This window comes from Typopeltis vanoorti, chromosome 12 (assembly GCF_054136105.1).
Source record: "Typopeltis vanoorti isolate ZY-2024b chromosome 12, IOZ_Tvanoo_1.0, whole genome shotgun sequence".
In the NCBI taxonomy this organism is placed as follows: domain Eukaryota; kingdom Metazoa; phylum Arthropoda; class Arachnida; order Uropygi; family Thelyphonidae; genus Typopeltis; species Typopeltis vanoorti.
In genome coordinates this window covers 46,049,010-46,063,775 of record NC_143560.1, presented here as the reverse complement: position 1 = coordinate 46,063,775, position 14,766 = coordinate 46,049,010, and the positions used below count along the sequence as shown (strand labels likewise).

General features: G+C 38.2%; 1 protein-coding gene across 5 annotated transcripts in view; it reads right to left on the bottom strand.

Moving 5' to 3' along the window:
* The window catches only part of LOC150100748 (pre-mRNA splicing factor CWF19L2), a 277,753-nt gene that overhangs the window by 23,004 nt on the left and 239,983 nt on the right, over positions 1-14,766 (bottom strand). The gene's annotated exons all lie outside the window — the stretch shown is intronic.

The window sequence follows — 14,766 nt, the reverse complement described above, 5'->3', positions numbered from 1 at the left end:
ACACACACACACACACACACACACACACACACACACACACACACACACACACACACACACACACACACACACACTTCTTGAAAGGCAGACAATTTTAAACAGTGATGTAGGCAACTATCAAAACAGGAAATTGGTTACGATGGTTATTTGTGCTTATGGTACAGAGAATAAAATAAATCCCAGACATATCAGAAATGTTTTGGGAAAATTTCAAGAGAAGAGCAAAGCTAATAACAGTGAGTGCTTGCTAAATTTCTGTTCAAGTATAACTTTTAGAAAATTATAGCTCACCACTACATTTTGAATAATTCTATTTCAAAAATTGAACTCTTTTCCTTCCAACGGTCGTTTCATTAACATGGGAGTCTATGGGAGACCGCAGCAGATGCATCCTGCGTGAGCAGGCAGTTCATCTCCATTCGCAACCAGATGTGATGTTACCAGAAGGAGGATAAAACAGAAGTTATGCACATTTGACATCAGGATGATGCACAGCTCTGGAGGAGGAGCGGCTCACTAATTGAATAACAGCAGCAATTTAAAAGTGAACATTTTGTTTTATGTTCAATTCAGACCTGTGTTTATATATATATATACACAGATGTGATATATTGGGTATTTCAGAAATGAGATGGACATTGTGTCAGGGGAATCAAATGATGGAAGAGTTCTCTGGTCAGGAAATGAAAGTAAGCATGAAGCAGGCGTAGGTTTAATGCTAAGTAACAAGGCCTGTCAGGCAATGATAGGATACAAACCAGTTAGTGAAAGAATAATGGTTGCAAGATTCAGTGCCCAACCATTTAATATCACAACCATTCAAATATATGCACCCACTGCAGAGAGTGCAAATGAAAACATTGAGAAATTTTACAGGATCTACAACTCGGAATTGATGAGCTGCCGAAGCAAGATATACTCATCATTGGAGGAGACTGGAATGCAAAGATTGGCAAAAATAACACAGGATGGGAAAAGGTTATAGGAAAATTTGGATATGAAGAAAGAAATGAACGTGGAGAGATGCTTCTGGAATTTGCCACAGATAACAACCTGACGATTTGCAATACCAAATTCCAACAAAAAGATTGTCGTAAATGAACGTGGCGCTCCTTCGATGGCAAACAAAGGAATATGATCGACCTGATATTAATAGATCTGCACTGTTGAACTGAGAGGAGCTGCTATTGATTTGGACCACAGTTTAGTGATTGCGAATATAAGACTGAAACTGAAACAGAAGTAAAAAGAAAAGTTCCAAAAAGCTAGAGACATCTCAAAACTAAATGAAGACAGGCTAAGAACAGCATATAAGAACATATTGGAAACTAAGCTTAAGACCGCAAGTGAAAAACAAAATATAAATACAAGAGTAGAACGACTGACTACAGTGCTAAAAAAAGCAGTAGAGGAAGTAATTCCTGAAAGAGAAAAAATCAACAAGAAATGGATAACTCAGGAAACCCTAAAATTGGTACAAGAGAAAAGAGAACTGAAACTTAAAAGAGATAATTCAGAGGCAGCAGATGAGTTATACCGTCAAAAATGCAATGAAGTACGGAAAGCAACAAGATGTGATAAAGCTAAATGGTTGGGGGACTAGTGCAAAGACATTGAACAGTACTATGGAGAACACAATACTAGAGAGGTCTACAAACTTATAAGAAATGTCAATAGGAAGTGGCAAACAAGATCAGTAGCAGTCAAAGATGAAAATGGTAAAGTATTGATGGACAAGATATTGCAGCGAACTATATAAAAATCAACTAAATGATACTGCAACAGAAGTAATCAAAGAACTAAAAGCAATCTCTCCACCAGCAGAGATCTTTGAAAATGACATCTTGGAGGAGGAGGTAAATAAGGCAAAATGACAACATAATAGGCGAGATACTAAAATATGGGGGAGAATCAGTTGTAAAAGAAATACATCAGCTATGTAATGATATATGGAGATCAGGATATGCGTCCCTCCCCCCCAAAGAGTGGAAAAAATGGGTCTTGGTTATTCTTCATAAGAAAGGCAGTGCTTTAGAATGCACCAATTACAGAACTATTGCATTAATGAGTCATCTTGGCAAAGTGCTGATGAAAATACTAAAAGAATGCCTGAAGGGGCATATGGAGGCACATCTTCCGGATGAGCAAGCCGGATTTTGACAAGATCGAAGTACAGTGCAACAAATACTCGCACTAAGACTAATAGCAGAGAAAGCTTGAAGAAAGAACAAAACGATATATTGCTGTTTCGTGGACTTCCAAAAAGCATTTGATAATATTCACCAAAATATAACATGGGCTGCCTTGGAATCCTATGGTGTGGACAATAAATTAATCTGCCTGCTGAAAGATATAAACAGCCAAGCACAAGCAAAAATCAGGATAGCAGGTGAGACTGGAGATTGGTTTGCCACTAGTCAAGGCACAAGACAAGGGCACCCAATATCACCAATCATCTTCATCACACATCTGGGAAGAACACTAGATAAGATTAAAGAAGAGGGTGGAGGGATTTCAATAAATGGCATGAGAATAAACTACCCCTGCTTTGCAGATGACATCATCCTGATTGAAGAAGATGCAGCAAGGCTGGAACAGACATTGCAAACACTATACACAGAAGGAAAAAGATATGGACTAAATGTCAACTTTGAAAAAACTAAAACAATAATATTCAGACAACAAGAGTTACTGAACAGAGTTACGATAGACAGATTTCAACTGGAAAATGTGGAACACTTCACATATCTTGGAAGCCACATGATGCATAACTTTGACCCCAAAAAAGATATAAAAATTAGAATAGCCAGAGCAACAACTATTTTAAAAGTCATGGAGAAAATATGGAAGAGCCAAGCTATAAAGATGCAAACTAAACTGCGCATTTGTTGTTTATTATTTTAACGGTATAATAGAACACAGAAACTAAGTAAATAATTAATTTATTCACTTGATGCTGATATTTCGCTGGTATTATAACCAGCATCTTCAGAGCACAAAAACACTGTTTGTCACAATACGCGAGACTAAAACAACATGGTGTACATTAACAAAATTGTAGCAGCAACACAAAGACTAGAGTCCTGATTTTGGCGCCCTCTATCTGAAAAAAAAAAAAAAAAAAAAAAAACGCTATCATATATTGCTAGAGTCCTAGAAAAGTGCTAGTTTTTCCTTAATATGACTGTCTCCCAGATCTTCGGCAAGTTAATACAGCCATATTTGTTGAGATTTGGGGGGGGGTGGGGGGGGGGGGGGGTGGGGGGGGGGGGGGGTGGGGGGGGGGGGGGGTGGGGGGGGGGGGGGGTGGGGGGGGGGGGGGGTGGGGGGGGGGGGGGGTGGGGGGGGGGGGGGGTGGGGGGGGGGGGGGGTGGGGGGGGGGGGGGGTGGGGGGGGGGGGGGGTGGGGGGGGGGGGGGGTGGGGGGGGGGGGGGGTGGGGGGGGGGGGGGGTGGGGGGGGGGGGGGGTGGGGGGGGGGGGGGGTGGGGGGGGGGGGGGGTGGGGGGGGGGGGGGGTGGGGGGGGGGGGGGGTGGGGGGGGGGGGGGGTGGGGGGGGGGGGGGGTGGGGGGGGGGGGGGGTGGGGGGGGGGGGGGGTGGGGGGGGGGGGGGGTGGGGGGGGGGGGGGGTGGGGGGGGGGGGGGGTGGGGGGGGGGGGGGGTGGGGGGGGGGGGGGGTGGGGGGGGGGGGGGGTGGGGGGGGGGGGGGGTGGGGGGGGGGGGGGGTGGGGGGGGGGGATTTAGCACTCCTGAAAGATAAGAAACTTTTTTGTATTTTAGTTGATAATGCTAGGTTAACTTATTGTAGTTTTTTTTTTAAATGGGCATGTGATTGACTGCGCTATTTAGTTTGAAAGTAAACCTTTTACTATTTTTTTGTTTTGTTTTAATACGATTTTGTCAGTATGGCACCAATGCATGTTAGAACAATGATGGCAAAGACCACGTTGTTGGATGATTTGAATTTGCGGGATTTTGTGTAGTGCAGTATGTGTGAAATGTTTGTTGAAAAAATTAAAGGATATGTAGAAGGAAATTGAAACTAGAGAGAGAGTGTGTATTAAATGTTTCAAAGGTGAGTGCCTACTATCCTTTTCTTTAGTGTTACATGGTGAACAGCATTCATTTTTGCATTTAGAACAGGTTGAAGATTTGTGGGTTGCAGAAATTGGTTGATAGGTGGAAAAGGGGAGATATGATTGAGACATTCAAATTGCTGAAGGGTTTCTATAGGATTAATTCAGAGGATATTTTTGAGATCAGGACGGGTGGTGGGAGAACTAGGGGACATCTATGGAAACTAGGCAAGAGTGTTAGAGCTGGGTTCTTTACTTTTAGAGTGGTAAATGAGTGGAATAAGCTGCCAGAGTCTGTTTGTTCGGTGCTATCACAGTTAATGAGTTCAAGGCAAGGTATGATAGATACTGTGAGAATGCCGAATAGTCGTGTGGACATGATGTTTAGGGCCTCCCTCGATGAGTCTGAGGACTCCCTGGAGTCGCCCATAATAATAATAATAATAAAAATAATTTTAGACAAATTATGGACTCTACAACCGTGTTATAAATAACTATTTTCATTTCGCGACCTTTCGACCTTCATATTAAGGTCATCATCTGGAGTATATACACATATACAGAGACAAGCTGAATTACATTTCACACAGTATGCTAAAGAGACAATGATTTGATCAATGGTTATTCTACTGGCATGACCTCTAATGAAAATAGAATATATATATATAAAAAAAAATTAAATAAATGAATAATACAAGTACAAATAAAAGATTAATTAATTAAAAACTACATCAAAGCTATATTCTATTTAAAATAACATCAGAGAAACATTATTTCATATAGATAGTTTTCTTATAGTAACAATGATGTCGTAATTTAACATGACAATTGTTATATTAGATTTAAGATTCTGGATTACTTATGGCCCTTTTTATAGTTGACTCTTAGGGAGAAAGGTTAAGTGAGTAGAATATATGCCTTCCATATGCTTGGGAATTATAGACCATCATTATTGTTAAGATTAGGGTGGTTGATAAGAATCTCACAGGCTTCCTTAAATTTATGTTCATACCATGATTTGGTGTGATGTAAACAACTGGTGCTTTTTCAGTCAATTCTATGTAGTGTTCAGGGCATGATCAGAAATGCCAGCTTAAACATAGTTATCATCAATCAAGGCCTCATCAATCTCTTGGAGTACAGGAGATTGATGAGGCCAGGGACTTGGGAGTGTTGGTGGATAGGGAAATGAAGTTTAGGGGGCACATTGCAAAAGTAGCTAAATCAGCTCATCAACTCACTTGGTTGTTGAAAAATACCTTGACGAGCAGAGACAAGCAAGTTATTGTACCTCTGTACCGAGCCCTGATAAGACCTCATCTCGACTACTGTGCCCAGATTTGGTCACCTTGGTTCCTTCTTGATGGGGAGGAGGTGGAGAGCATCCAGAGGCGAGTGACTAAGATGATAGCAGGTCTATGGAATGAACCATATGAGAACAATTAGAAGATTTGTGGGTTGCAGAAACTAGTTGATAGGCAGAAAAGGGGAGATATGATAGAGAAATTCAAATTGCTAAAAGGATTCTGTAGGATTAATTCAGAGGATATTTTTGAGATCAGGACTGGTGGTGGGAGGACTAGGGCACATCTATGGAAGCTGGGCAAGAATGTGGTTAGTAAGGGTGTTAGAGCTGGGTTCTTTACTTTTATCGTGGTAAATGAGTGGAATAAGCTGCCAGAGTTTGTTGTGGGTGCTATGACAGTGAATGAGTTCCAGGCAAGGTATGATAGATACCGTGAGAATGTCGAATAGTTGTGTGGACATGATGTTTAGGGCCTCTCTCGATGAGTCTAAGGACTCCTTGCAGTCGCCCGTAGTAGTAATAATAATAATAATTATTATTATATTTAATGTGTTGTTTATGTTCCTTTTGTGTGATAGGAATTGTGCATCCTATTTTCCCTATATAGAGTAGATTAATTACAAGTGATAAATACAGTATACTCCAGGGTGGGCCAGAGGAGGAAGTGGATCCTTGGATGAGTTGAGTAAGTTTTTTAATTTTGCAGGAGGTTTAAAGGTGGCTTTAAGGTAGTATTCTGTTTATTTCATCCGATATTCCTTTAATGTATGGAATGGTTACAGTTTTGTTGTAGTCTAGTTTATTTTTGTTTTTAAGTGAGGTCTTGTACAGAATTTTGTTGATAATATTTTGGCTGTAACTATCTTCTAGGAAGATATTGCTGATAACTTTTAATTCGTCTTTCAGTGCTTGCTCACTGGAGCAGATCTTCAAAGCCCTGTTTTTTAGTGTATTAATGGCATCTAGTTTTTGTCTTGGGTGGTGGTGGTAGGAGTTTATGTGTGTATATTGACCAGTATGTGTTGGTTTCTGGTAAACAGTGAAGGAAAGACTGCCAGAGGGAAGACGTGTGACAAGTGTATCTAGAAACGAAAGTGTGTTCTGCTTTTCAATCTCAAATGTGAATTGTATGCATATGTGTTGTTTGTTTAAGTGGCTGAGGAAAGTGTCTAATGTCTGGCGGCCATGGGACCAGATAGCGAAAACATCGTCAGTGTATCTAAGCCAGACTTTTGGTTAAAGGCGAAGAATCTAGAGCATGTTGCTCAAAATATTCGATGTAAAAGTTAGCAATGGGGGGAGGTGATGGTGAGCCCATGGCTGTGTCTTCTTTTTGTAGGTAGAAAGTGTTTTGCAGCACAAAATAGCCAGAATGTAGTACAAGGCAACAAACTTGTGCAAAGTGCATTTTGATATCGAGGGAATTTGTCCTGATAGAAGGATTGTGTTTGATTGGGACATTTGTGAAGAGGACAGAGATGTCAAAACTGACTAATAAATCATCTTTTTCCAGTGTGATGTCTTTGATTTTGTTTACAAAGTGTTGTGTGGTTTTAATTAAAAAAAAAAAAAAAAAAAAAGGATATTATTTGATGTGGTGACTCCATCATAAAATATGCTGTTGATGAGGAGGTTGTAGCTTCAAGTTTCCTCAGAGCAAAAATTAAAAATATAGCACAAGCAATTCAAAAACAGAAAAGAAAACTAAACAAGATTGTAATTGTAGTAAGTAATAATGACTTAACAATAAGTTCAGTATTATTATTATTATTAGACACCTCCAGGGAGTCCAAAGACTCATCGAGGGAGGGCACCTGCTCTACAGCTCTGTTTCCACCACTCAATCCACCAATGCCATCTACTGCCGACCACCACTACCACTAGTTTTTCCACAGACAATCACAAACATCCATGTCTATGGCAGGATTCAAACCCGCAGCCTTTGGCTGGAGAGAGCGGATACGCTAACCACTCGGCCAGCCAGACTGGGAGGATATGAAAAGGTTGTTGGAAGAGGAGAGACCGAAGAGTTAGAAAGTGAAAATTTTAAGTATATTACCTCGATAGACTAAAAATAAATTAAGAAGAAGGGCTATTGAGGATGGCAAACAATTCAATGCATCATAGGCAGTGCAGAAGGAATGGATGTGTGGAGTGAGTTCGAGAGAATTTGTATAAGAGGGATGGCGTAAACTTGGATGCATTTGGTAACAGGAGTCTTGAAAAAACTAATAGTTGGCATGAGACCTAACACAGAGAGTCAGGGATACTAAATTATGATGGGAGGAATGGTGAGAATGTAAGAGTGATAATGTTATGTAACTGTGTTAACGATGGGAGTTGGCATTATCACAAAAATGATTACAAGGACAGAATGATTTTTTGTGTTTGTCAGATTTGGACCAATCAAGAATGTATAAAGATGTCTGCACATATAAAGTACTAGAGGAGAACAAGGATCTGCAAGTTGTTTAACTGTGTCATGCACACTACACACAAGAGTATACAAAAGAACATGTAGGTTGTTTATTATGTTTGTACACAAATGTTAGGAGTATCAGACACAAAGATAGAGTTTTGCCTTGGTCAACAAACTCTACCCCTAGTAATATGTTGGAACCTCTGATTGTAGGTATTAGGGAGACCTGGCTATCAGAATCAGACATAGTAACTGGTATTGGGTGTAAAGGGTGCAGCATTTTTAGGAAGGATAGACAGGATAGAAGAGGAGGAAGGAGGGCATGCTGCTAATGATATCAAACAACTTGAATCCAGTTAATGTTGAGACCTATGACTTGCAGTATTCACTTGGGAAGAGGCTAAGTTTATGAATGTTCCATTCAGAAAAGGTTACATGCTGAACTACAAAGCAGAAAATTATGACCACCTGAGGAGTATACTGGGTTCAGCGCAATGGTATTGATTGCTGGATGGGAATATTATTGACAGTACATGGAAAGCATTTAAAAAATACTTAAATGAGGCAATATCAGAATATGTCCCGAGAGTTCACAGAATAAATAGAGTAGGAGTCAAATCGATGTGTAATCTTATCAGGCAAGAGATTCATAAGAAAAAGATGATGCAAAAGGAATACCATGTGCATAAGGATTATGTTCGTTATAAAAATTATAGGCAGCAGGCCAGAAGAGTCACAAGTGTTGTAAGGAAAGCTAAGTCTGAGTATGAAAAGAAACTGGCTCTGCAAGCTAAAGACAACCCCAAAGAATTCTATCATGATGATACAAGTAAAAGAAAGAATGAATATTAAAGAATAACTCTACTGAATGCAGATGGTGTGATGGTGACAGATGCAGAAGAGGTTGATCAACTAATGAGTGCCCATTTTGCTAAAAGATATTAACCTGGCATATGCAACATTGAGCTCACTGCTATCTCTTCACTGGATGAAGTAACTCAGGTGTATGAAGAGGAGGCATTAGAGCTGATGCCCAAACTGAATAAGAATTCAGCAATAGGGACTGATGGGATATCAGCGCAGATGCTAAAAAGAGTGTTCAGCTGATCTGGCAAAATTTTTCACCAGGCTATATAATTTGAGCCTCAGAACAAGAAAGATTTCACAGGAGTGGAAAGAAGGTATGGTGTAATGGGATTACACAAGGGTGGTACAAAGACTGTTGTGTCCAACTATTGACAAATCAGTATGACAAATCTTCACAAGGAAGTGAAAGATTTTGGAAAGGTTGGTTAGGGTTTGCATTCGGAAATAGGTTGACAGAGAATCTCTACTTTGCAATGAACAGCACTGGTTTATTAAGGGAAAGTCATGTTTTAGTAACTTGCCCACATTATATTATAATGTTATCATTGAGCTAGACAAGGGGAATGGATACAAAATAATACTTTTGGATTTTACTAAGGCTTTTGACAGAATACAGCATGGAAGATTTGCATAAATTGGAGAATATGGGATTGGATTATAAACTGGCATAGATAAGATGGCTGACTGACAGATATCGAAAAGTAGTTTATGGGAGGGTGTAAATTTGCAAGATTTAAGGTAACCAGTGGTGCACCACAAGGATCAGTACTTGGTCCACTGTTATTCAATCTGTAGATCATGACATTGGGAAGGATTTCACAGGTGACATACAGCTATTTGCTGATAATGCAAAGATAGGTAGGGGAATCAAGAGTCCTACTAATATGCAGTACTTGCAGAGTGATTTGAATAGACTGGAATTGTGGGCATGGGAAAATTGACATCAGTTCAATGTCAGTAAAGGTAAAGTCATGCACTTCGGCATGGTTATGCTAGAAGACCATGTAGCAAAGTATATGTTTAGTTTAATCCTTTATCCAAGTGTAATCCTCAGGACTGGGGCAACTCGTGACAAAGGTGGACTGAGTTCTGATCACTTTCTGCTATAAATTATATGTTTACTTTGTTTGCTTACACTTGGATAAAGGATTAAACTAAATATATAATTTATAGTCTAACCAAGTGAAAAAAACTTCCACCATCTTTCTCTAATCCAGAGTAATTTAATAATAAGGTGTGACAGCTTTTGGCAACTGGCATATGGAAATATGACTTCTGCATTGCTTCAATCTTGGTATCACCTCTGGGTATAGCTCCCACTGAAGAGACCTCAATAAAGGTTGAAACCAGTCTGGATAGTGACCCTTCTCATAATGTATAGCATAATACATGTCCGCAAGGAGATGTGCTTTGCATTATAGGATACTAAGGAAAGTGATCAGAACTCAGTCCACCTCTGCCACGAGTTGCCCCAGTCCTGAAGATACTTCAGGTGCAAACTTTGTTTGCTTACACTTGGATAAAGGATTAAACTAAATATATAATTTATAGTCTAACCAAATGAAAAAAACTTCTAACATGTAGCAAAGATTGCAAATTCAACTCAAAAAATAACTGCAATTCTGAAAAGACCTTTGACATGTAAAGATAAGGATGTCATTTTGCCTTTTTACAAGGCCTCACTTGGACTATTGTGCACAGCTCTGGTCTCCTGGTTTCCGTTGTGATTCTGACAGAGTGAAGAAAGTACAAAGGACAGCATTAAAAATGATATCAGGATTGTGGAATATTGATTATGAAGACAGATTGAGAATTTGTAGACTGCACACACTAGCAAACAGGAGAAAGAGGGATGATATGATTGCGACTTATAAACTTCTGAAAGGATCGTACAGGATTTCTGCTGATGAAATTTTTTCATTTTATGGAGGGTGGGGAAAGGATGAGAAGCTGAGAATGATTGCTGCCAAGAGGGGGGGGGGGAATGAGATCTAAATTTTTCTCTCATAAAGTGGTGCATGACTGGAATGGATTGCCAATAGATGTGTGTGTGCAAGCAGTGTATGTTAAAAATACTAAGCTATTTTAAACCTGGTTTTTACTCCATTTCCCAAGTAAGCAAACAGACAAATAAGTCACGTTTGCGCCTGCACGTAATGCAAGTCTAGGTGACCCGCAAAGTAGTGCAAGTCTAGGCAACTCGTGGTAAAGGTGGAATAAAAACTTTCTACATCTATCTCTCATCCTGAGATTTTTATTTAATAAGGTCAAAGCACCTTATGGTAACTTGTTTTGGTAAAATACTTATAAGCTCTGTATTACTTAACCTTGGTATTTCTAAGACTGGCTCCCACTGATGAGACCTCAATAAAGGTCGAACCTGGTCTGGGTGGTGTTCCCTTGCCTTTAACGCATAGAATCATACATCACCTCAAGGAGATGGGCTTTGCATTAAGGGTAAATATTAAGAATAGTAATCAGAGCTTATTCCACCTTTACCACGAGTTGCCTAGACTTGCACTACTTTGCAGGTCACCTAGACTTGCATTATGTGCAGGCCCAAACTTGACTTATTTGTCTGTTTGCTTACTTGGGAAATGGAGTAAAAACCAGGTTTAAAATAGCTTGGTATCTTTAACATATATATATATATATATATATATATATATATATATATATATTTATATTTCCCTCCATCTTTATTGCAGATTTCATGTGAATTATGGAGTAATAGGATTACTTGACTGGCTTCATGGCACAGATAGCATGAGAACAAAGCTGAACAACTGAAGAGAATGCCTTATTTTTCTTCCAGTTAATACATTCCAAGTTACTAGTCACTAATCACACCAATGGAAATATATGTAACTATTTGATAAATTTGAATTAAATTACGAGTACTTGTGTTAAATAATTTACAGGTATTCGTAATAATTATGTTTGATTACAAGGGGAATGTTGCATGGATTATGGGTTATTAAAAATGGAAAAGAAGATTAACTGGTGTTTTTTTTATTTATTATTATTTTTTATTTTTAAATTCCAGCTCACAAAAGGTATCAAGAATAGCCACATTCTGTTCAGAATCATCACACCTAGAGTTTCAACTTCTACTAAACCACGATGCCACTTTTTTGTTTTCCTGCAAGTCTCAACAGCTGTATTAGTTAGCATACCTGATATAATAGCAGCTATTATCCACTACTCATTTTGGAAATCAGACAACAGAAAAGAAATTATTTCTATGAAATTAGGAACCAGTCCACATATAAAGACAACAGAATGGACATAGATTAGCCACTAGAAATGAAATAGAAAATAGATGGAGAGAGTACCCTAACAAACTTCTAAACTGTGATGAACCTGTTGAGACTTTTAAACAGAATACTTATTATACTTGTCATCCAGAAATATTTAAACCTTCACTGATGGAATAATAGCTGAACTTGTCAATTATGGCCAAAGTGAATTGACTATATACATAAATTAGTCTATTTTAATTGGGAAAATTAAGACATATCCTCAAAATGGAAAGAAGCATTAATTATTCCATATATAAAAATGAAAACAAAAATGAATGTGAAAATTACAGAGAGATATCGCTCCTGTCAGTAGGCTACAAAGTTTTATTTGAAAAGAATCTCACCCTCTCCTGAAGAAAATATAGGTGGATATCAAGCAGGATTCTGAAGAAACAGATCAAGAGCTGACCAGATTTTTATACTAAAACATATACTAGGGAGGAAAAAAAGGAATATAATCAGCAGGTTTAAACTTTATTTATAGATTTTAGAAAAGCATATGATGACATTCATGAAAAGGCCTTTGTTGTGTATTAGATGAACTGGGAATACTTTATAAGATAATATGTTTAGTCAAAATTTCTACCACTGACAGCTGAAGCATAATATTGGCTAATGAAATTAGATCTGAACCTTTCAATATTAAGATAGGACTGAAGCAAGGAGATGCACTTTCACCCATCCTTTTTAATTTAGCTTTAGAAAAATGTATTAAAAAAACTTTTAAAGATAACACAAAGAAAAGTAATATTAAGATATGCAGATGATATCTTAGACAAGGTCTACTTAGTTGGAGAAAATTCTGAAGACATTAGAACAACATTTAGAAAACTGCTGTAGAAAAACTAGGATTACCAATCAACCAGGACAAAACTGAATATTTAAAAGTGCCATTTATTTCAAATATCTTGGAATACTGATTACTATTTTCCAAAATTCTGTTAAGCAGATTTAAAACAAAGACAATCATTAGACCTACTGTTTTATATGGAGCAGAAACTTGAAGCATAACAGACCAAGATGTGAAAGCTTTTAGATCTTTGAAAATAAAACTCAGAAAAGTCTATAGATGTCAAAGATAACACAACAGGTGAAAAGAGAAGAAGACAATCAAGAAGCATATGAACTCTGATGATACCAGAGCTTGCAGATTGGAAGGAATGGATAAGTAGAAAATGGCTAAACTAAAAAGAATTCAAGATGAGGCTAATGGAAAGTGACCCAGAGGAACCCCACAGCAGAGTTGGGAGGATAACATCCAAAAAGACTTAGCTAGGATGGGAATCCTGGAATGGACTGAAAGAGGTCAAGGCCAAAAGGAATGGAAGAAGTTGGTACTTGCAGCAAAGAACCTTAGAGGTTCGGCAAGCTAAAGGCAGAAGAAGAATATTGTGACGAAACAGAATGGGAGATTTCCAGAAGTGTTAATTTTATTTCTATGAATTTAAATAAAAGCTACAATAAAAAGTACTGTTCTGCTATATACTAATTCAATTCATGAGTTTTACCTCCAGTTGCCAGTATTACACACACTTCTGTTAGATTTTTGCTGTGGAAATAGGTTATTTTCCTTCATTCATCTTTGTTTGTCAAATTTCATGTACAGGCCCAGCACCAACTTAATTACAAAATACAATTACTCGAGGAATGATGTTCGTGTACTGATCAGAGAGAGAAAAGGAATCTTACGTAGTGAAATAAACTGTAGTATTATTTAAATTAAGGGGATATTAAATCCCACATTGTTTTAAAACCAAATAAGAAACTCAAAGATTGGAATCAGAGAGTTTCATGCCGAAAATAGTATAATAAACTAAAAAAGTATCGGCAACTACTAGCGTGAGCTAGTGCAAGTAGTCCAAGTACGTAGCACAAACTCGGGTAACTTGCAGCAAAGGTGGTAAAGTTCTGATCGCTATTCTTGGTATTTTCCATAATGTAAAACACATTTCCCAGGAAATGTATGCTGTTATTACATTATGGTGGGAAGTCACTACCCAGACCGGTTTCAGCCTTTATTGAGGCTTCATCAGTGAGTAGCTAGACCAAATTAATACCAAAGGGTATAGCGAAAAAAACTTATATACTCTGCTATACGAGTTGTCAAAAAGGTGCACCCATTAAGTTACTTAAATATAAAGAACCAATAGGCTTCATTTCGGCGATATAAACTATTTAAATTAAGGGGATATTAAATCCCACATTGTTTTAAAACCAAATAAGAAACTCAAAGATTGGAATCAGAGAGTTTCATGCTGAATATAGTATAATAAACTATAATATAAGTATTTATAATATGAGTATATAAGTTTTTTCCGCTATACCCTTTGGTATTAATTTGGTCTAGCTACTCACTGATGAAGCCTCAATAAAGGCTGAAACCGGTCTGGGTAGTGACATTCTTAATGGAAAGAATGTCAATTCCAGAATGTTTTAGCAGTCTTAGGGTTAAGCACAGAGTGTTATAGTATTGAGGAACAATCTCAGCTTTTGGACCATTATAATCATTCGACAACATTTCTACTGGTGAAAGACTAGCTATCAAAAAACTTAAAAGGAATAGAGATATTCTCTCCAAGCAGACAAGGACAAGCAAGTTGTACTAAATAAAACAGTTTATCGCAAAAAAATTCTGATGTTACTAGAATCAGATACCTACTCTGAACTAGACCGAGATCCAACAAGAGAGATACATAATCAAACAAACAATCTCCTTGAGATGACAACAGAACTTCCAAGAAACACACCTTTCTCTTCAGGCCTTACATCCACTTATTCCAAGATTACACGGCCTTCCAA